Source organism: Microcebus murinus, chromosome 11 (assembly GCF_040939455.1).
Source record: "Microcebus murinus isolate Inina chromosome 11, M.murinus_Inina_mat1.0, whole genome shotgun sequence".
Classification (NCBI taxonomy): Eukaryota; Metazoa; Chordata; class Mammalia; order Primates; family Cheirogaleidae; genus Microcebus; species Microcebus murinus.
In genome coordinates, this window is record NC_134114.1 from 3,200,891 (window position 1) to 3,227,316 (window position 26,426).

The window sequence follows — 26,426 nt, forward strand, 5'->3', positions numbered from 1 at the left end:
AGTTCCTTACCTGTAAGGATTTTACCTACAAGGTCCTTGAGCATATACACATGCATGCTGCATGAATGAGCTCGGAGTAAACACTAAATATATGTTCATCATCACGATGATGTTTCATGTTAGAAACCCCAACCAAGCCAGGGTGTGTGGAACGGTCCCGTTTAACCCACAGCATTAGCAAACAGTGCTTGCAAGAATGGGCTAGGACCACACAGCAAGCGGATCATACAAATTTAATTCTTTACTTGATTCCAGGGTAATTTCCCCATCAGCAGCAGAAGGTGCAGAAGAAAAATCTCTCGCTCAACAGTTCATGCTCCTCTTGTCTTGGTATTGATATTAATGCCAACAAAATTAGTAATTTGACAATTAGTTCCCCACTTACCTGAGAAGACATGAAAGGGAGAAAGAAAGTATTTTAACTAGCTTATAATGTGGCTCTGACAAGTCAGGATCCTGTCATGTTATAGCCTTCCAACTTTAACATTTTCATGTCTGCCTGGCAGGTTATTAAAATAAATGAGGGTGCGCTGGGGTGCTGCCGAGCTCTTCTCTAATGGGAGTCGAGGAATTTGCAAGCCACCGATGTAAATTGACCGATCTCAGAGACTGAGAGGACTTAGCTAAAGTGGACAATTAGGATCATTTCTGCACAGCTGAGTGAAATAGTCCTTGTTATTTTAATAATTCAGGCCCAGGGTAATTTTCGGAGGCTGAGTTTGTCAAGATAATGTGCCTTGTGCTTGTCTGCTTGTCATTTTTAACTCAATCTCACATGTTACAGGTGCAGTCTGGCTTACAAAACAGGGGAATCATTCACTGGAGAATTTGCATATGGAATACAGACACGTTGCACTGAGGGCCGGCAACCGGGAGATTGACAGGTCACCGCGGTGTGACGCCCCCTGGTGGGCAGAGTCGGCGATTGAAGGATGCTGTGTCATGTCACTTTGCTCACAGGATGATGAGCATTGCCTGACAATTTGCATATGCAAGTGTGGACCACCCTCGCGCGGTTACCGCGTGGAGCCTACACCGGGAAGTTAAGAAACGTGCAAAGCTGCGGTATTCCCTCGTGGTCCACACAAATGCTCGCTTCCAGCTCATTTTTTTTTTTTTTTTAATCACAGGGACTGACGGGATCTTTAACTTTTGGCAGCAAGACACATTTAGGAAATTATACATGAGTTCAAGATAAATAAATTCTGGGACTTGGGAGTCCGTCAGTGCATTTCTGCTAGTAGAAGCTTGTTGGGCCGGAGGATGTGGTCCCAGCAGATTAAACCATCGCTTGTGATTACAAGGATTGGCATTTAAAAAAAAGAAGTGATCTGTTCTTTCCATAGGCCTAGCATTTGGATGGAAACGGTCAAATTAATCTGAAATAAATAAAATTATTACAATAAAATCGTCACTGAAGGTCGCCTTCTGCCAGCCCTGCTCTGGGCCCCTGCTCGGCACCCCAGTAGCTGCTCATCGGGTGTCTGATGAGCTTCGGTCAGGGGTGGTCAGCCGTGATCTTCCGAGGAACCCCGCAACTTCGCTGGGACAGCTCTGTTTCCATCTGGTTTATCTTTCACATCTCCATGCAATAACTTAGTTGAAGACGGAATCTATCCGTCAACCACACAAACACTGAAAACACTGCTTTAGGAAAAAGATTCCGCAGTGTAAGTTAACCTACCAGTGAAAGCACAGCCGGGATTATTAGCTACATGCTATTTAGTGTGAGTTATTTTATTCACAGGAACGTGTCTCTACATCTACCTAAGTAGATGTATTAATTAAATTGGGTGAATGTAAATAAAAACCCAACACAATATGTTGTCAGGGAAGGGGGTCTAAAACGAGCGGGCCGTGCCGTACAAATAAATTAAGAATTGCTCTAAAACACAAGCCTTCCATCTGTTTCAATTTCATTACAAGCTCAGCAGTCTTGGGCCCTTGAACTCCGATGGAAGATGGTCTTATTAAACGGAGAGCCCACCTTCCCCTACATGGGGTCTCCTTCTGGCCTCGGCCAATTTTAGGCTCTCAGGTTGTATCTTCCTAGTGCCACTCAGCGTGGGGGCTCCTGTGTTGAACTGGTGAACCACGCGTGGCAGGCAGGTGGCAGGAGGAAGCTTCCCCTCCCCCACACTGTCCATCACAGCCAGCCCAGGGGCTCCAGCTGGAAAAAAAAACCAGGTTTCGAAACAGTGCCTTTTTTTAAAATTAGCTCCAACATGGCTTTTGTAACCGAGTGAGCAAGATGTGGGAGAGGGGAATCTTTTTGGAAATTCTGGTCCAACGATGGCTGAATTAGCACAGTAATCATGTACATTTGAATCATGTACAAATAAGCACAAACAGGTAAGCCGGGGTACACTCTGGCCTGACACAGCCCCAGAGCGTCAGACCATGCAACCGGCCAAGGAGCCCTCCAGCTTCTAGGCTCCACTTGCCGCCTTCCGTCCTACAGCCCCCAGCCTCATCCCCACCTCAGCACAAGGCATGCCAATTTCTCCGTGAGTCTGGGCGACAGCAACAACTCCTAGAGTGAGTGCAGCAAAGTCAGGGTTGGCTTCTCCTGCAGAGCCCAGGCAGGGTGAACGGGTGCCCTGGGCACTCTCGTGTGAGAAGTGGCTCAAAGAGCAGGATCCCTTGCACTGCGCATCTCTGTGGGCTCGGGCTGTATCCCTTCCAGCCTGCGGGGGAGGAGAGAGAGTGGCCTGAAAATCCCATACACCGTCGGGGTCCGGGCCCCCAAGTGGTGCAAACTTCTCCACTCCAGGCTGGTGACAGAATCAGCCCCATGCCCCGACCTGGTGGAGAGTGATCAGGGAAAGAAGGCAGCCCTGTGTCTCGGAGGGTAGTGAGCGTTCAGGTGCCTCCGTTACATGGACCAGCAACCGGGAAAACAAGGACATTTGAGTACCAAACACCAGCCCCAAGTGGTAAAGTGCAGACTAGACAATGGCACAGCGGCCCTAAAGGGCATGTGATACAGAGGGAAGTCCCCTGTGCCCCCCACCATGCAAATTGTCAACAGACGATCCAAAGAGAAGCACCTCCACAGATAATTTGGAGGTCGTATCATTCTTAAAATAGCATATTTAAGAAATAGCTTTGGGGTTTTAAGACTTTGATGAATCTTACCAGTTGTTTTCTCTCTAGCCAAACAGCATCTCTGCTCTCAGCCAATTTTATTGCTACATACTTTTCTGCTTGATTTTACTTTAGTGGTAGGAGACTTGGCAAGTCAGCTCCCTATATATATATCATTGCTTTGCGTCACCCACAGCTCCTAGCACTGGGGTAAGACTATTAGCACAATAGATGCTCAATATTAGTGTGTATTAGATTAATGTATTAGTCTCTAGTACATAATCAATAAGTGAGCATAAGTGAATTGCAATTGATTAGAAGGAATTTTACATAAGTGTCCCCATAAGCTTAATGGTTAAAACTTGTCACTCAAATTTAAACTTGGCCGAATTATGTTACAGACGATGGGGTCTATGGAATGACATACATTTTTTCAGATGTACCAAGACTTGAATGAAATCACCACAATTATAATTAAGCAGTTCTGCGACTGTTTGTGTTACCGTGCTCTCTTAGATTAAACAAACTCCCATGGGGATAAGCTTCTCTTCTTAATTTGATTAAGAGAACCAAATATCGTTTCTGATTTGAAAATCCATAATAAAATGGAGACATCAGCTGTCAATGTCAAGATACCTAGGAAGGTGGTTTGACATTTCGTGGAGAAGAAGGACATTAAAGAACCAATCTGTGATCACAAATGGTTTTAGCTCCCAACTTAATCTTCTCATATCAGTCCCATTTTGCCTCTGGTATCCTAAAAGTGACGTAGCTTACGATTGAGAGATACAATGTCTCACATGAAATAATATGCTGGGATGTGCAAACATATTTAAGTCAAGGTGTTGTTTGCTGTCTCGTAGGTGCCACTGCTACCTTCCACGGTCCTCGCTAAGTATGGACCATTGACCAGAATGTGTTCTACCTTACATTACCCTAATACATTTTTATATTAAAAAAAATAAAACCTAGCAACTGTATAGAAGTTGTAAAACCAACTCTGAAATATGTTTTAAAATTTCTTAGATTAGAAACTTAATCTAGTCTATAACAATCCCTTTGGAAATATTAGAGTACCCACACCCTGGGTATTTTGCAAGATGAATTTGACTTTTTAAAAATATATGTTTATTCTCCATTCAGTTCGGCAGACTTTTCCTTTTCACAACATACCCACCTAAGAGTAGAAAAAAAAACATCCTAAACAACATGATGGGTTAGAGATGGAGTGTAATGTTAATCAGTTTCTCCCCCTTGTTTGAGTTTGTGGTCTTCACTTTGTGTTGATCTAAGGGAGGGAACTTGGTATTCAAGGCAAATACTTATCAGAATACAATTTATTCAGAGTGGCTTTCACTACAGGCTCAGAATATTTGCCTGAATAATCACTCCAGCTAAAATAGGGGTAGCTATTTTTTTTTCTTCTACTAACCTGATAACTAACTCAATTCTGGCATTTCAATCTAAATTTTAACTAAAACTGTGTCAGGTTTGTTTTGGTTGTGTATCTAGATTTTTATGTCTTACATATTTTTTTTTTTAAACTTAGCACTTCAGGTTTTTCAAACACATTCCGCATCCGTCTGGCTCTCCCAGCCAAGCTTGCGTCAAACAGACAGCGGGGCTCCAGCCCTCCCCTCACTGGAGCTGCACACAGGCGCCTACTGTAAACTCCTGCTCACATTAACCCTCCCAAGCCAAAACAGACATCCACAGATGAAATGATGACATGATGTCGTCTGACTCCCCAGGTGAATTAGGCTAGATTTGAGAACAGCGCAACTTTTGCATATGTGATAGAGTTTCCTTTCTTAGCCTTCAGTCTCTTAAAGATACCAATAGTTCTAATTTATTCATTCTTACGTGCGCAAAATATTATGAGCTGAGTCTCCCGAGTGCAAAGGCATCAAGAAGCATCGTCTCTAGGCTGAAGCTGTTTATATGCACACGGCATTGGTGACTGGCCCAGGGAAAGGCATTTCTGCTGCCTAGAGGGATCAGAGGTGCTTTGTGAAGAAGAGAGCGTTCGACCTGGGCTTTGCGGAGTGAGATTTAGGCTGGCAGAGGTGGAGGAGGAGTGGAGACGGGAAGCCGTAGGCCAGGTTTGGGGACAGGTAGATCACACAGCTTGACCTAAACGTGGAATTAATGAAGGGCAGCCGTGGACAACCTTTATGGAAAGTTAGCTTGAGGAATAACCACGGAGAGCCTTGATTACCAAGATAAGGGTTTTAGAATGACCTGGTAGGCAATAACATGCTATTATAGGTTTTTAAGCAAGGAAATCATAACAGTGGGCGTGTTTTAGAAATCTCATTGCTCAAAAGTTGCCTGGGTTCTAAGAAGTAGAGGAGGCATTTGGGTAACTTGTTATCATTATTATTATTCACATTAAGGAAGGCAGGGCTTTCAGCAGCTGGGGAGAGATGACAACACAAGGCAGTGACTCAACCAGGGAAACACTGGAGGTCGGGGTGGGGGTGGGTATTGGGCTAGAGTTGGTCGCTCTACCACTGACCTAAGCCGTAGCTATTCTTCCAAGTGCAAATTGTCATTGTACAATTTCATTCACTTGGACAGATATTTTATGTCTAAAATACAGGGTAGAGAAAAGAAAGCGCAAAGATATCAGGAAACTAGCAGAGGTGGATTGCTGCCATTGCCCGCAAGTGAGTGAATCGAGAGCCACCAAAATTTCTGCATGCCATGTCTGAAATGCATTTCCTCCACATACGGGCTGTGGGTAAATCGGGCTCCGTGTACAGCTATGGTATTCATACTATCTAAGGATAGCACATGTTTCTTTCTCTTTCAGGGACAAAATAATTGTGATAGCATGGCCTTTTGTAAAAGCACAGAAAGGTTACTCTCTCTGACTCAATCATCACCCCTCCCCAGAGAGCTCACCATTTGTCTGCTCAAGAGCAAGTTACAAAGCCATGTGACACCCTGGGTCAACTTTTCTAACGTGTAGGTGGTGTCTTTGAGAAGAGGAGCCACTGCGTGGCCTGGAAGAATGTTCTGGTTGTACAACTGACTGCAGTGCACAATAGATTGTTGTCCTTAGTCACAATGGTGCCTACTTCCATCAGCCCACGTCCCCAGCGCTCATCTTGGAAGAGGTAATCTGGAACCAGGATTTGAAGTGAGAAGAGTAGAGCAAGGAAATAAGACACCTTTTTTAAAATTATTATTACTTTTAAATACTAACAAGAATGTCTTTATCATTGGCTACCAGGGGAAAGATCAACTAATACATCAGAACCTCGGAGACATGGATGTCTCAGAAATGTCGCCTTCTTCCTGGAAACCCTGCCTTGTCAGCTGGGCAGAAGGGCCCAGTGTTTCCACGACCTCACGGCTAATCTGACATTGATATGAAACTTGCCATTTACCTGAAAATGCCAGCCCTTACCCAGGCCCTGCTGCGGCTTTTTGGGGAGCGAGCAGCCTGTGCGTACCGTGCAGAGAGGGAAGGGGCAGCTTGTTGTGCATTTCGTGTGAAATAGCTGCAAAATGCGGAGGACAGTGTCCGAGGGGGGTAGGAGCACCCTGTGTGACTTGACAGCCAAAGTTGTGTTCATAAAGTTCATCATCGGGTCGTGAGGGCCTTGGAGCACGGAAATGCAGCCCCAAGACTGCAGTGTGCACGGGCTACGGCCCCTCTGCGTCTGTGCGCAGCACGCGGAGCTACAGCGTTTCCCCGAAAATAAGACAGGGTCTTATATGTATTTTCCCCATGAAGACACCCTAGGGCTTATTTTCAGGGGATGTGTTATTTTTTTTTAAGTACGGTACAACAATCTACATTTCTTCAAATAGAGTGAAGTCCTCTTCTTCTGGAACATCATCCTAACTCTCCAAACCCAGAATTCCATCCTGAATTTCTTGCGACTCTACTTCCTTTAGAACCATCAGACCCAATCTCTCATGTCAAGCAACAGAGCTCTCACGGGGCAGATGAGAAGGGCTGCTCATGTTCTTTCCCACTCCGTGACAAAATGCGTGGGTTGTGCAGATGCGCTGCGTGGCCACGCCCATCACTAGGGCTTATTTTCGGGGTGGGGCTTCTATTGCGCAAATGCTTAGAAATCCTGCTAGGGCTTATTTTATGGGTAGGTCTTATTTTCGGGGAAACCCGGTATTCCAGGGTGGTGGTGGCTACAGTAGTTGAACTTGGATGAAGATGAGAGGTCTTTCTGAGTCTTTATTCTTCTACAGAATTGTTTGTTCTTAAAGCTCGTGACCTCCTAGCCTGTGGCCTTTATTAAAGTGGAAGACAAAATAAAAAGGGAAAATAATGGAATAAAAGGGGAAAATAGAAGCTCAGTGGGGTGATCTATAGTGGGTGAAGGCCATGTGTTGGACGCAGAGTCAGGGACAGAACTCTGGCTCTGAGAACACGTTTTACAAAACAAGATCCAGCTGATGACCCAGTTTAAACCTGATTTAGGCACAGGGGACTGCCCTCATGGACGCCTTCCTACTGTCTTCCTTTTTGTGACACCTTAAGCTTTACGATGTTGATCCTTCAGCCGTGTGTTCCATAATGCGTGACCCCTCCTCCAGTGTCCGGGAGCTCTGCAGGACAGCCAGCCTCCAGGAGAATTAGACCCGCAGGGCGGAAAGGCTGAGATGTTAGGCAAGTCAACACTGTCTTATTTTTTCTTTTCTTTTAAATATGGCCCTTGAGAATCCAAAACCGTAGGCTTCAGAAGAGCGGAGTAGAGGCACTCTGCCTTCCAGTGTTTGGGAAGCAGGTGGCAAGCGCAGCTGGCCGGGGAGGAATAGGTGCAGGGGGAGCAGGAGCCAGGGGGGCTTAGCAGGAGAGGAGACACGGTGGGGCATGACCTCGGCTATAGACTGGACATTTGGGTCCCCAGCCCCTCCCCCAATTCAAGTGCTGAAATCCTAACTCCCAAGATGATGTTATTGTCAGGTGGGACCTTGGGAGGTGACTGGGTCGCAGAGTCCTCACGAATGGGTTCGGTATCCCTATAAAAGCGGCTCAAGAAATCCACCTCTCCCCTTCCACCACGTGGGGACACAGTGGGAAAGGGCCATCTGTGATGCAGGAGCAGACTCTCACCATGCTCGGAATCCACCAGCGCCTTGCTCTTGGACTTGGAGCCCGTGGGACTGTCAGGAGTGCATTCGGTTGCGTGTAAGTCAGGCAGCATGGCCTTCGCTTGTGGCCGCCCAGGCAGAGCAAGAGCAACCCTGAACAGTGTCTGACCCTGGCTCCTGAGAGGGAGGAAGGAATAGATGCTGAGTGATGATGCCGCGTGGCACCAGCACCTGCGGTGGCCTCCACAGGTGCCCTGCAGAGGACACTGGCACTAAAGCCAGACGGCCACCCCTTGCTAGCTGGGCTGCCTGCTGGCCTGTGGACAAAGGTGTGTGCTGGCTCTCCCCCAGCTCCTCACATCTGCAGAGGCCCCACCCCCACTGCGGTGAGCCATGCCGTCCCTCTGCCAGCAGAGCCCCCATGCCTGGGGACTTCGCATGCCGTCCCGTGTGCACAGCACTTTGCGAACACACCCACACAGCCCTGAGCTCCCTGGCGCTCGCCCACGCGCACTACAGAGCTTGGACACTGAAGGAGCAACACTAACTGTGGGGCTGCATGCCAGCAAAACCAGTGTCCCTTGTGTTTTACAAGTCTATTTAGAACTCAGGAAAATCAGCAAGAGAAAACCAAACAACCCTATCAAAAAATGGGCAAAGGGCATGAACAGAAACTTCTCAAAAGAAGACAGAATAATGGCCAACAAATATATGAAAAAATGTTCAACATCTCTAATCATCAGGGAAATGCAAACCAAAACCACAATGAGACATCACCTAACCCCAGTGAGAATGGCCTTTATCAAAAACTCCCCAAACAACAAATGCTGGTGTGGATGCAGAGAGAGAGGAACACTCCTACACTGCTGGTGGGACTGCAAACTAGTTCAACCTCTGTGGAAAGCAATATGGAGATATCTCAAAGAGCTACAAGTGGATCTACCATTTGATCCAGCAATCCCATTGCTGGGCATCTACCCAAAAGATCAAAAGTCACTTTATGAAAAAAACCTGCACTAGAATGTTTATAGCAGCACAATTCACAATTGCAAAGCTGTGGAAACAACCCAAGTGTCCATCAATTCATGAGTGGATTAATAAAATGTGGTATATGTATACCATGGAGTACTACTCAGCTTTAAGAAACAATGGCGATATAGCACCTCTTGTATATTCCTGGCTAGAGCTGGAACCCATTCTACTAAGTGAAGTATCTCAAGAATGGAAAACCAGCACCACATGTACTCACCAGCAAATCGGTATTAACAGATCAACACCTAAGTGGACATATAGGAGTAACATTTATCGGGTGTCGGGAGGGTGGGAAGGGGGAGGGGAGGGGTGTATACAACCAAATGAGTAAGATGTGCAGCGTTTGGGGGATGGACACGCTTGAAGCTCTTACTCGAGAGGGGAGGGGGGACATGGGCAATATATGTAACCTTAACACTTGTACCCCCATAATACGCTAAAATTAAAAACAAAGAAAAAAAAGAAATGTCTCTATTACCCTCCTCTGCTGAAAACGGTGACGAGAGTTTTAGAGCTTGCAGATTACACACAGAGCTCAATTATTTTAACAATGTGACTGTGACTCCCATTCAGCAGGTGCAGGGACTGAGGTTCAGAGACTCTGAGAGACATGCACCGTCTATTGTGAACTTTTAAAAAAATTCTCTTGACTATTAAAAAAAAAACATTATTGATAAGATTTTTTAAAAAAGCACAGAGACTGCCGGGGAAGGGCCAGCCGTGTGCACGCGGGCTGCCAAGTCACCAGCGCGTGGAGACGGAGCCGTGACGGATCCCGGCGCGGCGCGCAGGTCTGCGGACCCGAGAGCCTCCTGAGCCCCCGCACTGTTGAGCATCACAGGGTCTTTGCACCTCCGGCAGAATCAGACACAGAACCCATAAAGCTTGGAGAGGGCAGACCACGCAGGGCAGGGTTGACACTGTCCTTCCAGACCGCAGGCTCCCTTGCCCACTAAGCCTCATTCGAGGACAGCCCGTGAGCAGACAGCAGGCACAGCAGAGAGGGGGTCTGCATAGACGTGAGCCTCGGTCTGCAGACACGGGGCTCAGCTCCACGTCCCCACCCCGCTTCACAAGCCTCAGGCCAGTGGCGCACCCAAAAGCTTCACGCTGGTCCTTGGCGTAGTGACATCCTGCAGACTGGGCAGTGGGCAAGAGAGGCGTGTCACACTGAAGGCCTTGGGAACACATGTGTGTTCCGGAGGGTGAACTCTGATGAGCTCGGTGGAGACTCAGAGAACTGCCACTCGAATAAAGCTTTAGAAGTCCGATGGTCAGAGGCATGCCGGCATAGCCCCTCCGAGGTAGAAAAACATTTCTGCACTTTGCCTTCCCTATGCAAAGAAGAGGAATCGTGCACAGTAGGCCTCTCTGGCTTCTGAATGCCATTCCTTCCACACCAGGAAGGTTGAACTAGTGACGTACGTCAACAGCGGGCCACACAGAAACCTGACAGCTTTGAGCGGTGCCCAGATGGGAAGCAGTACCTTTAGAAGGTCAGGCTGCAGTGCAAGTAGCCAGGCCATTTGGACCCTGTAACCTGGTAGAGACCATGGGCTGGAGGAGAAGGCAGCAGCAATGGGAAGAGAGTCAGGGCGGGGGTTATTGCCAGCCCCAGTGGGAGAATCACAACACAAAGTCCCGAAATTCCCGGGCAAAATTGTAGCATATATAAAATCTGCACAAGAATTTTGGTAGCAGCTTTATTTATTATCTCCCAATACCGGAAGCAAGCAAGATATCCATACACGAATGGATAAACACGAATGGATAAACTTGAGTACATCTATAAAATGTAATGTTACTCAGCATTAAAAAGAAATGCATTATGAAGCCATGAAAATACATGTGGGAACTCTTAAGTGCATATTGCTCAGTGAGTGAAGCCAGTCTAAAAAGGCTGACACTGGAGGATTCCAACCACATGGAATTCTGGAAAAGAAAAAACTATAGAAAAAGTAAAAATATCAGTGGTTTGGGGCTGCAGGTGGAATGAATAGGTGAAACACAGAGGCTCTTTGGGGCATTGGAACTACTCAGTGTGACACTGTAAAGACAAGTACATGACATTATGCATTTGTCAAAACTCAGAATTGCACAATACAAAGAATGAGTCTTAAGTATTAGCTAGTTAATAATAATGAGTCAATAATTAGTCCAGTAGTTGGAACAAATGCACCACAGGGCAAGATATTAATAATAGGAGAAACTCTGTTTATGGGAGGGTATTTGTGGGAGAGAACTCTATACCATCTACAGTGTTCCTCTGTGAATCTAAAGGTGTTTTGGAAAATAAAGTCCATTCATTAAAAACAAACTCCCACTATGGGGAAAGACTAGAAGACCTGCAACCAGCGATACATTTCTCCTGTTTCTCTCAGTGGAAGGAAAAGAGCCCTCAAATGGACAAATTTCTCATCTTTAACAGTTGCTCTTTTGGGTGCAGAAGATAAACTAGTTGCCCACCTGTCTTACACTTGGAAAGTGAATGCTGGAAAAAGAAGAATTTGACAAATATTTTAGATTGTCTATACGTTGAGTAGATATGCAATTCCCTTTTTGATGGTAGCTAGAACAGACAAGAATCTAAACCAATGAAAGAAAATAAAAACGAGAAAACAAAACGAAACTAAGAACACAGGAAACCAAGACTCCATGAGTGGGAATCTGCAGAAACATAGACAATAAAACATACCTGGAGGGACTCCAGATGTTGGGATTCACAGCCCCATGTTGTAAAAGAGCTATGTCTACTATTTTAAATTAAATTCAAGATAAATTTGAATATTTTGTTAGAAAACTAGACATTTTAGAATATCACAGCTGATTTTTTTAAAAAAGAGTGAAGGAGAAATTCTTTAAAAAAGAATACAGTAACCAAAATCAAGATCTCCCCAAGCCAATTTAACAACATATTAGACACAGCTAACACAAGAACCAATGAATTGGAAAATAGAGTATAAAAGGTATATGAAATAATTATGAATCAATAAGAATAGAAAACACAGATGTGAAGAAAAGAGACATAGTTGATGAGACAAGGTTGAATTAGGTTTTTTTTGATATTCAAAAAGAACAAAAGTGAGAGTACAGAGCAGAAATAATTTTTTTAAGTCTAAATTTTTTTCCCAAACTAACAAAACCCATAAATCTACAGATTTTAAAAAAAAATGCCTGTTAAAGTAAATCCATGTTCAGATACAACATAGGCAAACAATATAAAGTCAGTGAAAAGAGTAAAACTTAAAAGCAGTTCAGTGATAAAAGTCCTTTAATGGTGTAATACTGAGACTGGTATTCTATTCCTCCCTGGCAGCAATAAAAGCCAGGGAACTGTGGAATGATATCTTAGAATGCTAAATAATAAATATAATAATGGAAAAAGCAGAATTTTATACCCAGTGAAATATCTTTGAGAGTGAGGGCAAAACAAAAACATTTCATAAAAATAAAAACTAGGGGAATCCGTCACAAAGACAGCTTCACTAAAAGAAAACTTGAAAGTTGGAAAGCAGAAACCAAAATTGGCATTATTCATTAAAGATTATATTATTGCATGAAGGGAAAAATAAACAAATCTATAGGTAAACTGTTAAAATTATTATCAGAATTTAATAAATTTGATGGTTACACATGCCTCTTTAAAAAGTAATTCCAAGGGAAAACTTAGATATCTACTAAATCCAAAAACATTTGGGAAGGAGGATATAGATGAAGTACTACAAACATTCACAATTGCCATTACTACATTACCAACATTTAAATAAATGATTCAGATGCTGAGATCATTCTCCATTTAAGAAACTGTTAAAATAAAAGCAAGTGCTGCTCACATCCAGTTAATCTTCAATTTACTTCAGTTTCTTAAAAATAAAGCCATTTATAAACATTGAAAAAAATTAAAAATAGAAAGTAATTCTATCTCCATAACCAGCAATTCAAAAATAAAAAAAGAGACAATTTACAACAGCATAAGAAATGTCAAGTACCTAGGAATAGTCTAACAAAATAAAGGCAAGTCTTCTTTTCAGGGAACTTTTAAGCATTAGTGAGAGAAAACAGAATGGACCAAAATATGTAGAGGAATACACCATATTCATGAATTGGAAGACTTTATGTTATAAAAATGTCAATTTCCCCGTATTGATCTCTATTCAATTATAGGACTTGATAAGCTGATTCCCAAATTTACATGAAAATGCAAAGAGCCAAGAGTAGACAGCACATGCTTGAAAACCAGGGTGGGAAGATTTATTCTAACACAGAGACTTGCCAAAATACAAAGCAATTAAAGTAGCTTACGGGTACTAAGATTAAACATTACAGTGGACTAATGGCCATTACAAACAATACTGTAATAAAAATTATTGCACACTGATTTTTCTGTTGGGTAGACATGCACTGGTGGAACTGAGGAACCACTGGGCCATCGGATACCCGTGTCTAAGGTTCAGTAGATACTGCCAAACCCATGTTCCAAAGTAATCATGCCAAATCTCACTTCTACTAATACCTGAACTTTTGATCTTTTCTCAATGTACAGGTTTCAAGCTGGCTGTTGTTGGATTTCACTGATTACAAGTGAGATTGAGTATCTTCACGTCCTCCTCGGTCCTTCCGGGTTGTAAATGTGCCCGTCCACAGCCACTGCCGATGTTCTCACTGGGGCTCTTAAACACGGCGTTACAGGAATGATGCATACTACAGGTGTTCACTTTTTTGTTGTCTCTCTTGTGCATTGAAATGGTCTTTCCCTAGTCCGTGGCTAATCTGTGTCCTCTCGGCTTACTTAGTTTAGGGTGCTTCAGCCATACAGAAAGTTTTGTTTGAACTTAATATAGTAAAAATCATAGTTTTTGCCACCACTTTCTCTTGTTTCTACGCCTTGTTCAACACACCCTGCCAGACCTGGAGGTTGCAGTATGTCTCCCTACATAACTTGAAGTTTTGTTTTGCTCATTTGTCTTTAAAACATGGTAATTCTATTAATTTTAATTTTTTCAGGTGGATAGTCAGTTATCCCATTGATTTTCAGGGCCACACCTGCCATACACTAATTTCGTATAGGATTATATAAGTTTGTTAGTGTTTCTGTAAACTTCTATTATTTCATCAGTTTATTTGTACCTCTCAATTCCTACGTGACTTTATAGCCATTCTTGCTATTTGGGAAGGTGAGATTCTCCACTTCTTATCAGTTGTCATGGCTACTGTCAGACTTTTACTAAGTTTTGGGATAAATTTACTTGTTTCTACAAGAAAAATGAGAAATTCAATGTCAATTTCATTGCGTGTGTTGAAGACATTGGGGTAAAATTATGTGCTTACTTCATGAATATGGGATGCCTTTTTACTTGTCCTCTTTTATGTATTTCAATAGCTTTTATAGTCTCTAATATAAAACTCTGACATATTTTGGTTACATTTATTCATATGTATATTTGTCATTGTTTTGAATGGGATTTTAAAAATTATATTTTATAAATAGTTGCTGCTTTTCAGTTATGAGCATAATTGATTTTTTCTCCATTAATATTTTATTTAACAATTTGTTGAACTCTCCAGTTAGTTTTTAAAGTTGCATTTATAGGTTCCTGCATTTTTCACAAAGAAAATAATATCATTTGAGAAAAAGGATAGTTTTATATCTCACCTTTCAATCATTTTACCTGACGTTTAACATTAAAAAACATTAAAGAAACTATTCATATAAGTACGTTATTAACAGATTAAAGAGGAAAAAAAATCCCTCATTATATGCAGGGGAAAAAAGGCTCCCTTGATTTCAACTCTCAGCAGTAGCTATTGACATGTAGCAGCTCAAGGCTACAAGACCTCAGACACAGTACTCATGTCTGCAAACAGATCTACCATTTAGACAAATATGCAGACAAAGAATTCAAGCACTCGCATGGCATTTTGCCCAAGCCACAGCTAAACCGGTGGTGGAAATACAGCAATGTTTGAACACGAATGGAGGACACTTGCCATCCCAAGGAATAGGAAATGAGTCCATTCCATGATTGACGACGGGCCAGAGTCACCAGCCCCAGCCCAGGCACGCTGACCTAATGCTAATATTCCACTGTCAGCCTCAAACTTGTACAAGGCTGTCTTTAACTGGCCTATTTTTGGTTAATAGCTTTGCTCAATATTAATATTTCCCATTGAGAATATTTTAAAAATATGCAATATATTATGTGAAGATGTGAGTGATGGTTTTAATTGTTGTGCAGAGCTTTTATCATGGCTGGAAACCAGACTCAACATTACGGAGCTCGACTTCACAACTCAGGATTTGCTCTGTCCTTGGGTGAGGAGGCAGAGCAGTGGGCAATAAAGATACCCTACAAAACTGTCCTGGGGATTTGCTGAATGCTGCTGTGTTGCTTTACTTTTCTCACTAGGGGTTTCGGAGAGCTTGACTTATACATTTATATTTCATATGTTTGAGGATTTCTTGGTTTCATTTAGAATATCAAGCTTCTGTTGCTTTTTCATCATTAGCACAAAAGTCTTCTAGCATAAGGAAATATCCTCAGCTGGACAAAGACTGTGGAAGCAGAGATTCTTAATTTTTCTCCCATACCAATCTTTCCCTTTTTCTTCACAACAGACATCCCAATTGGTAGTTGAGCACATGGTCACAGAGAATAAAGATGATATTCCCTAACCTTCCTCAAAGCTTGTGCTGATGGCACAGTCTTTTTCAACTTTCAGCCTCACCTTTGGCTGGAATGGAGATGTGAAGGCTGGAGCTCAAGCAGCCACTGTGAATATGAAGTTTCTTGCAATAACAGCAGAACAGAGAGATAATATACCTTGGTCCCCAAAGGTTATGGGACTTTAGAATTTCTACTTCTAAACTTCTTTAATGCAGAAAAACTTCTCTCTTATTTAAGTCACAGAAAACTTTTTTTCTGTTTTCTATCACTCACAGCCAAGCTTAATTCTAACTACAGATGTCAACTATAGTGCAAGCCAACATCATTTGTAATGGCAAAATGCAAAATGGATTCCCTTTGAATATGATGAAAATGCTTGAAAAAATGGGTTTATCTCTCCTCTGAAATTTAATGCTGCTATGAGGAGGTTTGAGACCAACTCGATATTTTCTTCCATATATGTGGATGGAAGTTTTTATTTATATTCAACATCAATTAATCCAAGTTAGGGCTTAATATTGATCACTGATGATCATTTTTCCTATGAACTATGGTACCCTTTCCATTTACAAATTTTAAGGGGTTTTTTTTCTGTAGAAAAAAATTGTTTTGGGGTAATAATATATTTTCATATTATATTGATTCTATTTTATTTTGTACCCCCTTCATCAAGATCACCTATTGTCTTCCATATCTGCTACCTTCTCTATGAATATTTTTATGTTAAAGTTCTACTGCCATTTGTTTGGATTTTCTCCAAACCATCTATGCCTGAATACCTTTTCAGTCTCAATTTTCCTAATATTTGCTTTTAATTCACTTCTACTTTCACGATGCTTTTTGGTTTTCTCTTCCATATCTAGAACATACAACAAAATATATTATTTTATGGAGTTAAACAAACACTCCCTCTGAGTTTTTGGTGATCAGTATGGCTAAGTTAGATTTTTTTAAATTAAAGACTCTTTTAGTTTGTAATCTGGTTGTGTGACCTTCTCTTGCAATCTAAGATGTGCTCTTTATGTGTCTCCCTCTGAAGACCCCCTTGGTAATGACTCTGGGCCACAGACCATAAAAAAGTTCACGTTAGCCGGGCACGGTGGCTCACACCTGTAATCCTGTCACTCTGGGAGGCCCAGGTGGGAGGATGGCTCAAGGTCAGGAGTTCGAAATCAGCCTGAGCAAGAGCAAGACCCCATCTCTACTAAAAAATAAATAGAAAGAAATTAATTGGCCAACTAAAAATATATAGAAAAAATTAGCCGGGCATGGTGGCGCATGCCTGTAGTCTCAGCTACTCAGGAGGCTGAGGCAGCAGGATTGCTTGAGCCCAGGAGTGTGAGGTTGCTGTGAGCTAGGCTGACGCCACGGCACTCTAGCCCAGGAAACAAAGTGAGACTCTGTCTCAAAAAAATAAAAATAAATAAAAAATAAAAAAGTTCACATTAGGAGCTTTGTCTTTTACTTCCATCCACTTCAACCTCTTTTATCAAATTTGATATCTACAGTAAATTTCTAGTTTGTTCTTTGGCCTTCCCAAGCCTGGAATTCTCATCTGTCTAATAAATGATTGCTGGAAGTATCTCTCAGTGACATGAAAAACTTGCTTTTAGGGAAACTAGTGTCTTATTCAAAGTTACAGCTTTAGTGCCTTTGATCTAGTTAGTCTATTTTCCCCAAATTTTATCTACTGTGTCTTCACACAGGTGATGGAGGGATTAATGAGAGCTTGTTTTTCCACTGAACATGAGAAGATTTTGGGTCTCTTTGTATTCTTTTGCGTGATTTTGACAACTTTTGTATAATTTTGAATGGCAGTCATAATCCCTTACACCTCATGGATATTTTACTGTAATATAAAAATGAAGAGTAACACCAAACACATCCGTCTGACTCCTTTTTTTTTTTTTTGCTTCTTTTCTTTTTCCATATTCTTTACCATATATTAGCTTTAACTTTGAATCATTTACTCACCTATTGCTTCATTATCAAATAACCAGCATGTGCCTAATCAGCTCATGTTATATCTTGCCTAAGAGACGTAACCCAAGAAGGAGGCAGCTTATAGAAGTTTCTACGTATCCCATTATATTGAAAAACATCTGAAGACAGAGATGACAATCTTAGCCTCAGCATTGGTCACAGAGTATATATTCAATATAGTTTTTATTAAAGAGTGTTGTTACATGAGAAATGTTATTTATCACCTGCAGGTTCATTTCATGTCCTCAGTCTATTCCACTTGGCAGCAGGACTGTCTACAGCTCTATTCAAAATAAAAATGTGAGGCTCCTTGTACAAATAGCAGGGGAAAAAAGTGCATTTAAAAATTTTATGATACACAAAACATAATGTGAATAACAATACAAGCATAGAAACATAAATTAAACATTGGAAAAAAAATCAAATTTTGGGGTCATATTTTTTAAGAGACAGGGTCTTGCTGTATTGCCCAGGTTGAATTGCAGTGGTACTATCATAGCTCCCTGCAGACCTGAACCCCCGGGCTCAAGTGATCCTCTCTGCCCCGCCCCCTGGGTAGCTGGGGACTACAGGTGTGTGCCACCATGCCAAGCTGATTTTTTTTAATTTTTTTGGTAGAGATGGGTTCTTGCTATGTTGTCCAGGCTAGTCTTAAACTCCTGGCCTCAAGTGATCCTCCCACCTCGTGTGGGATTTCAGCTGTTAAGCCACCACACCTGGCCAATAATTCTACATACTACAATAAATACTGATACTTTATTCGTGTGATATTTTGATGGATGGGAAGATTTTTCTGGCTCGACATTACTTCTTTTCTGCATTTGGAGCAAGTTATGGTCTGAATGGAACTGTTGACAGCACCCCACTTGCTCAGCCAAAGACGCGGTGGCGGGGGGACACGCTGAGGGGTCTAGTCAGGCTCCAAGTGAGCACACGTCACACAGGTTGTGGAAGCCACATAACAAGGGCAAACACACTCACTCATCTTTTCGTTTACACACTTCTCCGTTATCCACTGGACTTTGCTTGCAAGACTCAGGTTCAAAGACAAAATTATTGATAATTTCAAGGCTGTGGCAGAGAGGTTTGAACCTGGAGCAAGGCCCATCTGAGAGCCGTGCCGGTGTGACTCCCTGCCCACACGCCCTCGGAGTGGCTCTGCTGTTCAACACGTAACTTGGCTCCTCACTACATTGTCCTCTCCGCTTGTAAACTCGGCCAAGACTCTGACTATTAAAAATACTACAAGGAAAACATGTCCTTGTGGGTTTTTTTTTTTATTTGTGTCCTGCACATCACTTACCTCTTAAAAGTGAGCTATAAAAACAGAAGAACAGTTAACTGTGTTCTTCATTTCCTTGCACCTCTTATTTATTCTTCACACTAATAGAATCAGTAACTCTCTGAACCTGTTATACTGAACCTGTTATGTATGAAACCAGGAGTGACCATTCATTACAAAAGCCCATGGAAACTATGTGATATTCTTTATACTTGACCTCTCATTGCTTCCTTGACCTCTCATTGTAGCCCCATGTTTATTGCATATACTGCAATATTGCTATTGCGTAGACTGCACCCCTGCTATGTGTCTGGAAGTTCTGAGGTTGCACCAAAGAGCAAACATACACATTCCTCATCTTTCCTCTGAGTTGGAATGCAGATGCGATGGCAGCTGCTTAAGTAGCCACCTAAGGGTGTGAGGCTGCATGCTAGTGATGACACAAGAGAGGAATGAAGGACCTTGCTCTCTGATGGTCATGCATCTACTTTGGAACTCCCCTGTGGTGCCAGGGAGCAGGCAGGTAGCGAGCAACAGACCACACAAATAAATGTAAATAACGGTTGAAATCAGTGCCGCTACAGAAAGCGTATACAGGAATTCGATCACATGGAAATGGTCCTTACATTAAAACCGAAAAGAATAATAATGATTACTAATGCAAAGATGAAGAGACAAGCCTGAGGAGTTTAAGCAGCATGGAAATGCCCAGCGATGGCGGGAAACGTGGATTGTCCAGAACTCGGAAAGACCCGGCTATGAAGGCAGGTGGGGCCGGGTGGCGGCTGCCCACGGCATTGGGCTGCCCGTGGCAGGAGTTTGGGTCAACCCCGGGAGCAACGGGACTCTGTGAAAGGCCGGTAAGCAACAGAAGTGGTCCGTTTTGATTTCTGAGTAGGTGCTTCTGACCGCTTTGGGGACGACAGATGGGGTTTGTGTGACGGGCGCAGAGTGGGTTTGAGGGGGCGAACATGAGTCCAAGAGGCAATGCTGGTGGGAGGGTGCAAGCAAGGCAGGCTGGTGCTCTGCTCCGAGCCGGGAGCAGGTGCAGAGGCGGGGAGGGAGCGGCCGAGCCGCGCTTCTAAGACAACGCGCAAAGGAGGGCGAGAGGCAGGACCGGTCCTCCCGCTTCGCTCACGTCACTGGGATGACCGTCTCTCGCTAGTCACCAAAGTTGCCAAAATTCTAACATGCCGTCAGATGGGGGGAGGCATATGGCTGATTGGGGTCACGTCAAGCTTCAGGTACTTTCTCCTTCGCCCCGTTCAGCTCTCCCTCCTGGCAACGCTCCGGCCTGTGCCGTGGCACTATGCACGCTGGTCCCCGGCTTCCTTACCACTTCCCAGCTCCCTCGGCGGCCCGGGCATAAAACCTAATCCTGCCGGAATCTGCCCCCCAAAAATCTCCTGGTTCCCACTCCACACGTGTTTCCTGGGCACAGCACGTCCGTGGCTGCAGCAGCCAGCAAAGGCTGAGTTGCTTTTTACCCACGGAACAAAGCCGCCTGTGCACCCGCCTCAAATTCAAAATGTTAAAAACTTCCAAACCTGTTCTTCTGCCCTTTGCAGCCTTTCCTTTGGTGAATGGGGCCGAGTCTCCCGGGTTAGACCCCCGGGTGCTCTGCCTCCTGCTCTCGCTGCCCGCAGTCTCCTCCCGGGTCACCTCCTCAATGTGGTGAGCCAATCGGGATAAGCAAATCAGGGTAAGACCCTTAATGGCTGACCGTGATGGAATTCTCAATTGTGCTCATTCTCCATCACTTTCAGGGAAAAAATATAATGTCATTTCCATGGCGTGGCAGATGGTCCTCATCTCTGGAACCTTCCCCAGTGACTTCATGCTGTAGCGACACTGAGCCTGAAAGCTCATCCTCTCCTGTCTTCAGGGCTGTGCACTATTGTATCTCCACGAAATAATATAGCCAAGTTTACCTTTCTCTAAGGCTCAGGCCAGATAATTTTTTTTCTTTTTTGAGATAGAGTCTTACTGTGTTGCCCGGGCTAGAGTGCCGTGGCATCAGACTCGCTCACAGCAACCTCCAACTCCTGGGCTCAAGCAGTCCTCCTGCCTCAGTCTCCCAAATAGCTGGGACTACAGGCATGCACCACCACGCCTGGCTAATTTTATATTTTTTTTAGTTGGTCAATTAATTTCTATTTTTAGTAGAGACGGGCTCTCGCTCTTGTTCAGACTGGTCTCGAGCTCCTGACCTTGAGCGATCCTCCCGCCTCGGCTTCCCAGAGTGCTAGGATTACAGATGTGAGCCACTGCGCCCAGCCACCAGATAATTTTTTTTATCACTATCGAACTCATCTGGAATGAAGCTCCAATCCCTTTGAGGGGGCAGCCACCCCCTTCTCCACCTTTTGGAACGTCCCCACTAGGCGACTCATTCTTTTTCTTTCCTTCCAGGTTTCTGCTTCCATGTGGAACGCTACTGCTCTGCCTGGGTCCAGGAAAGGCAGTAATGACAGGACTCCTCCAGCCTCCCCTCCCCACTCCCTAGTGGGTTCGGCAGCTCCCCTGCAGATGCAGCATCTGGAGTTTCGGTGGGATGGTCGGGGACAGGGGTCATTTAGAGGACACTTGACCTTTTTCCATCTCCCTGGCTGGCCTTCTTCTCCCATTAGCTCGTGCCCTGTGCTTGCATCTCCCACAGGACGGCACTGCCAGGAGTCATGCCTGCCTTGATTTCACCTCGACAAGAATGCCTCCTTCAAAGGAATTTCTTTGACAAAGAAAAGTTACCATGAACACCAAGTTCTCCAGGTCACCGTGCATGCTGGTCTCTTCCAGGCGAGTGAAGTTCCTCGAGGACAGAGAAGGTGTCATAATCCGCCTCTGGCACACGGTATAGTGCCCGGCATAGAGTAGGGGACCAATTAATATTTATTGATTGGACACAGGAATAGCTCCTTTTCTGTGAATTCATTCTGGGTTATTGCCTTATATAATGCCATTCCTGATTTCCTGTATTCTTTCGTAATTGCCTCATGCATGTTATCAACCCAATAGAAATGAGCACTACTTAAAAATAGAGGCTAGATTGTATAATTTTAATTTTTCCTAATGTGCCCAGCACATAGGTAAATATATAGTGAATAATTAATGGTAATTAACAGTTATTTGTGTAATACAGTACAGATGTTATGTAAGCTAACATCCAGGATAACTGACTCTCATAGCTGAAACTAGAATCATTTTATAATGAGAGAGAAAAAGAGAGGGAAAGAATATGAGGCAAGGGAGGGAGAGAAAGACAGAGAGAGAAGGAAGACAGGAGACAATATTTCTGCTAATGTAGTCAATTTTAATTCCAATTTTATGCTAGAACTGTATCATTTTTCCTGGAATTTTTCTAAAGATGATTGGGTACCTACCACGAGCAATGCAATATGCTGGGTGCTATTTCCTCAAAACCATCAGGCCAGTGGATAATGTTTCTTCCATCATTTTCAAGTTATCTTATAGGACAGATACAATAAGCACTCAAATTTCTAGTTTAGTTCTGCACATTACATTTATTGACACATTCAAAGGGGTTCTAAAGTAGGAGCTAATTTCCCTTTGCCCTCGCCTTTATTAAATAATGACTTTCAAACATCCACATGAGTTACAGACAAGTACTAAGATGAAGGCTTCCTGCTCATCTACTTAGAAAAATGGATTTAAAAAGGGTTTTGTACGTCCTGCGAGGATGGAATGATACAGAAGAGCCCTGATTGGAAGACTGTGGGGCTAGAGAAAGAAAAGACATTTTCTCAGGGATGCAGAGATTTCTTTATTTGTTTTCTCCTATTTTCAAGCCCACTTGTGTATATTGCGGTTTGCCTTGGAGACCCTTACCCTGTCAGGATTATAAATGATTATTGAGTTTGCCTATCAAATACCCAGAGCTGGTTGGCTTGTCTGAATAACTACAGCAGCCCGGAGTTGCCGTAGGAGCCAACTGCAAACCGACGCCTCCTAACTGGTCTCCCCAGAGTCCCCCGCCTCTCACATCTCATCTCATGGGCTCCCACCCGGGCAGCGCCCCTCGCTGGGGAAGACCCCTCTCCGCGTGGGGGGCCATGCCCACCCTGTGCTCCCGGTCGCTCCCTGGCACTCTCTAACAGCTCGTGGGATTTGATGAATCACATCAGGTTAACTCATGCCTAAGGCGACCGACGGTTTGTAGGCCACCAAATGACACTCCCGTGTGGCAGTGTCACGGGGGCGAGGTGTCAGAAACACAGCTTTCTCTTCTCTCAGGGTCCTGGCTCGCCAATGAATCAAACTAGTGAGGGGACGCAAGCTACTTACCGGCTTTCGCCTGGCTTTTCCTGCTCACCACGACACGGAACCTTCTGCTCTGCGTGGCGTGTTTACATTCCATTAACGTGTTGCGTGTGATTAACGAAGTCCCAATATCCGTTATGCCCACAGGGAAGTGCATTTGTCTATAGCTCTGTCTGCGACTCTATTTATATCACCTACCCACGAATCCCTCCTCATTACACACGTTTAGAAGAGTTTGTAATAACTTTTTAAAAAATTGCCTTTGAGAAATACTGAGAAAAATATACATATATATATTTATGTATATATATATGGAGAGAGAACACTTATTCACATTATAGGGTAACCTTAAATTTCTTTAAAATTTGGCCAAGTTTTTACCCAACTCCTATTCTTTCCAAGAGAAAACCTTCCCCCACTTAGCCTGGTTCACAATGAGCCCCTGTGTATACCTTGTTTATCTTTCACTACATTCTTCCTCAGATTTCCTGTATATTCCATTTTATGGATGTGTTTAAACCCCCGTGTATAAGTTCATTTACATAAAAATAGGGCAGCCTTACTCGTATCTGTATGGCATGAAATTACAAGCAGGTTCGAGCTGAACAATTAATACCCCCTTTTTTCTCAGTGGTGGTACGAACAGTGCCAATTTAATGCTGTTTAAGCTTATTATCTAATTGCATGCCTGCGCTAGCTTCAGAAACCGCCCGGCACGAAGGCAGGCCCGCGCCGCGCACCCGCTGCAGTGGAATATTCAATTATTTGTTCTGACTCATGTAATTCCCTGTATTCCAAGCTTGTTAATGTCATTACAGGGCTGAAATAAAGTGATTACTCTTAATGAGTATTTATCCGATAGGTAATGCAATTCCTGCACCCTCCCGCTGACATGCCCTGTTATAGATTTTGCTCACTGGCCTTTCACACATCCCCCCCCGCCACCCAAAGGCGCCGTCCCCACCTCTTGACTCTCCTGTCAGGGAGGCAGCATTGCATCGCGGCGTTCTGTGAAATACTGTCAGAGGATGGGGGAAAAAAAAATAAAAATCTTTAAAAAAAAAAAAAAGGAAAAGGAAGGATTGCAGCCTCCCCCAGCTGAGTGCCAGCTAATGACCGCTGCTCCCACTCGCTGGCGCTGATGACAGCTTGCGCTAAACGATGATGGCACGCCTGCTGTTGAGTTTGCCCACTTATGTTATTTCTCTTGACATGGTTCCGGGGAAGGCCTAATTTTTTTGACATTTGACCATGCAAATTTGAGTCCTGATACATTATTCTGCATTTACATCCTCCCAGTGTTGCTGTTTAAAATGTGCTACAAGCTTCAGGAGCTCAGCTAATAAAGGCCACGGAATGAAGGGAAAGTGAAATATGAATGCGAGAGGAGGCCCCGGTGAAGGGCCGGCTTGTACATCTCAAAGATGACCTTCCGGAGACGAACGAGTGGAAAATCTTTTTTAGAGCAAATGGTAAGGAATGTAACATCTACCTTCTTTGTAAAATATTTTTAAAAGACTTTCAAATATATATCAAGAAGAGAGAAAAGACCCCATTATATTCTACATGAGCATTTTTCCACCCAGCTTTCCAGCTAATGCGTCGCTAACCAGTTTCAGGGGGTGCTGGTTTCCCAAACTCTGAGCTCTCCAATCTGCAGGAAGCACCCTGGACTGCCAGACCTGCTGAGTGCAGTCCCCAAACTTACTACATGCTTTCATGCCACCAAGCCCCATGCCTGTTGGTTATAAGAAAACCCTTTCATATATCAGATTTCTGTGAGTCTTGGAGAAAATCAAACTTCAGCCTATGTTGTCTTCGGTTCCAGACCAAAGTTTAGACCTGACAATAAAAGTGGGAAAAAATTAGAATATAGTCGATAATACTACTAACCATACTAAACCGACTTAAGGACTACTAAAAATAAATACATAATTCTAAGAATGATAAAAGATGAATATTCACAGATTTTGTTATGGACATCAACATCGATGTAAGTGTGTCATAAAATGCCTTTTTATTCAACCATGGTAGCAAAAAAGAAAAAAAAATACTTGCTTATTATTTGTCCATATTTGTATTTTTACTTACTTACCATTCGGTTTACTAAATTGATATTTCTTCATACATTTTTAAATGTTTTATTGTACAAAGTCTCTCTTATGGTTAAATGCATTAAACTATGTAATAAAGATAAGTAATTGTACTTTAGGTTTTACATGAATTAACATTAGTACAGAAAACCCTCTTTGAAATTACTGAGTAACCAACATTTTTCTGTGAATCTCTCTTCCTTTCTCCATCTCTTTCCTCCTTCTACGGCTACATTTATCTACCTACCTATCTAGTCACCAGCTGGATGCTGAGGAGTTTGCAAAATAAATAGGACCAAGTCTTAGAAAAGAAGAATCTTACGATAAGAAGGAGTGATTAGGAGAATATATTAATAGTAACATACAAAACGTACTTTGCTTTTAAAAGCAAAATCATTCTTACACCCAACGGGTTAAGTCATTTACGTAAGGTCAAGATCTGAAAACATAACTGCCAATTTGCTTTTCACAAGGAGACTATTTTCCTTAGACATTTCGAAGGTGAGTGTGCTCTCATCTCTAGCCCTGCATCTAAGGTGCTATCACTGACCAGGCCACAGAAACCCTCAAATCCTTATTTTCCTTTTGCTCTCTCTAGTCACCCAGAAAGTACCAGAGGCGACCAGGCTTGAAGCCCCTGCAGTAACAGTGCAGCCCACATTTCTCTCAAGTGAAAGAGGATGAAATAGCACGTGTGACATTCCTCTGCCACACGCCTCCCATGTATCATGTCAACAGCAATCACGGCTTCAAAAGCACCGCACAGGTTCTGAGGTATGGGATTCAATACATGCCAAATGTAGAATCCTGACTCAAACCAATAAGTACGAACAGACTAGCATCTTTCTAATAAGTCTTCTTACAACTTTTTAGAGTTATGGAGACTAGGGTCTATATTGTTTTACTCAAAAAAATTATGGAACAGTATAGAATTTTGTT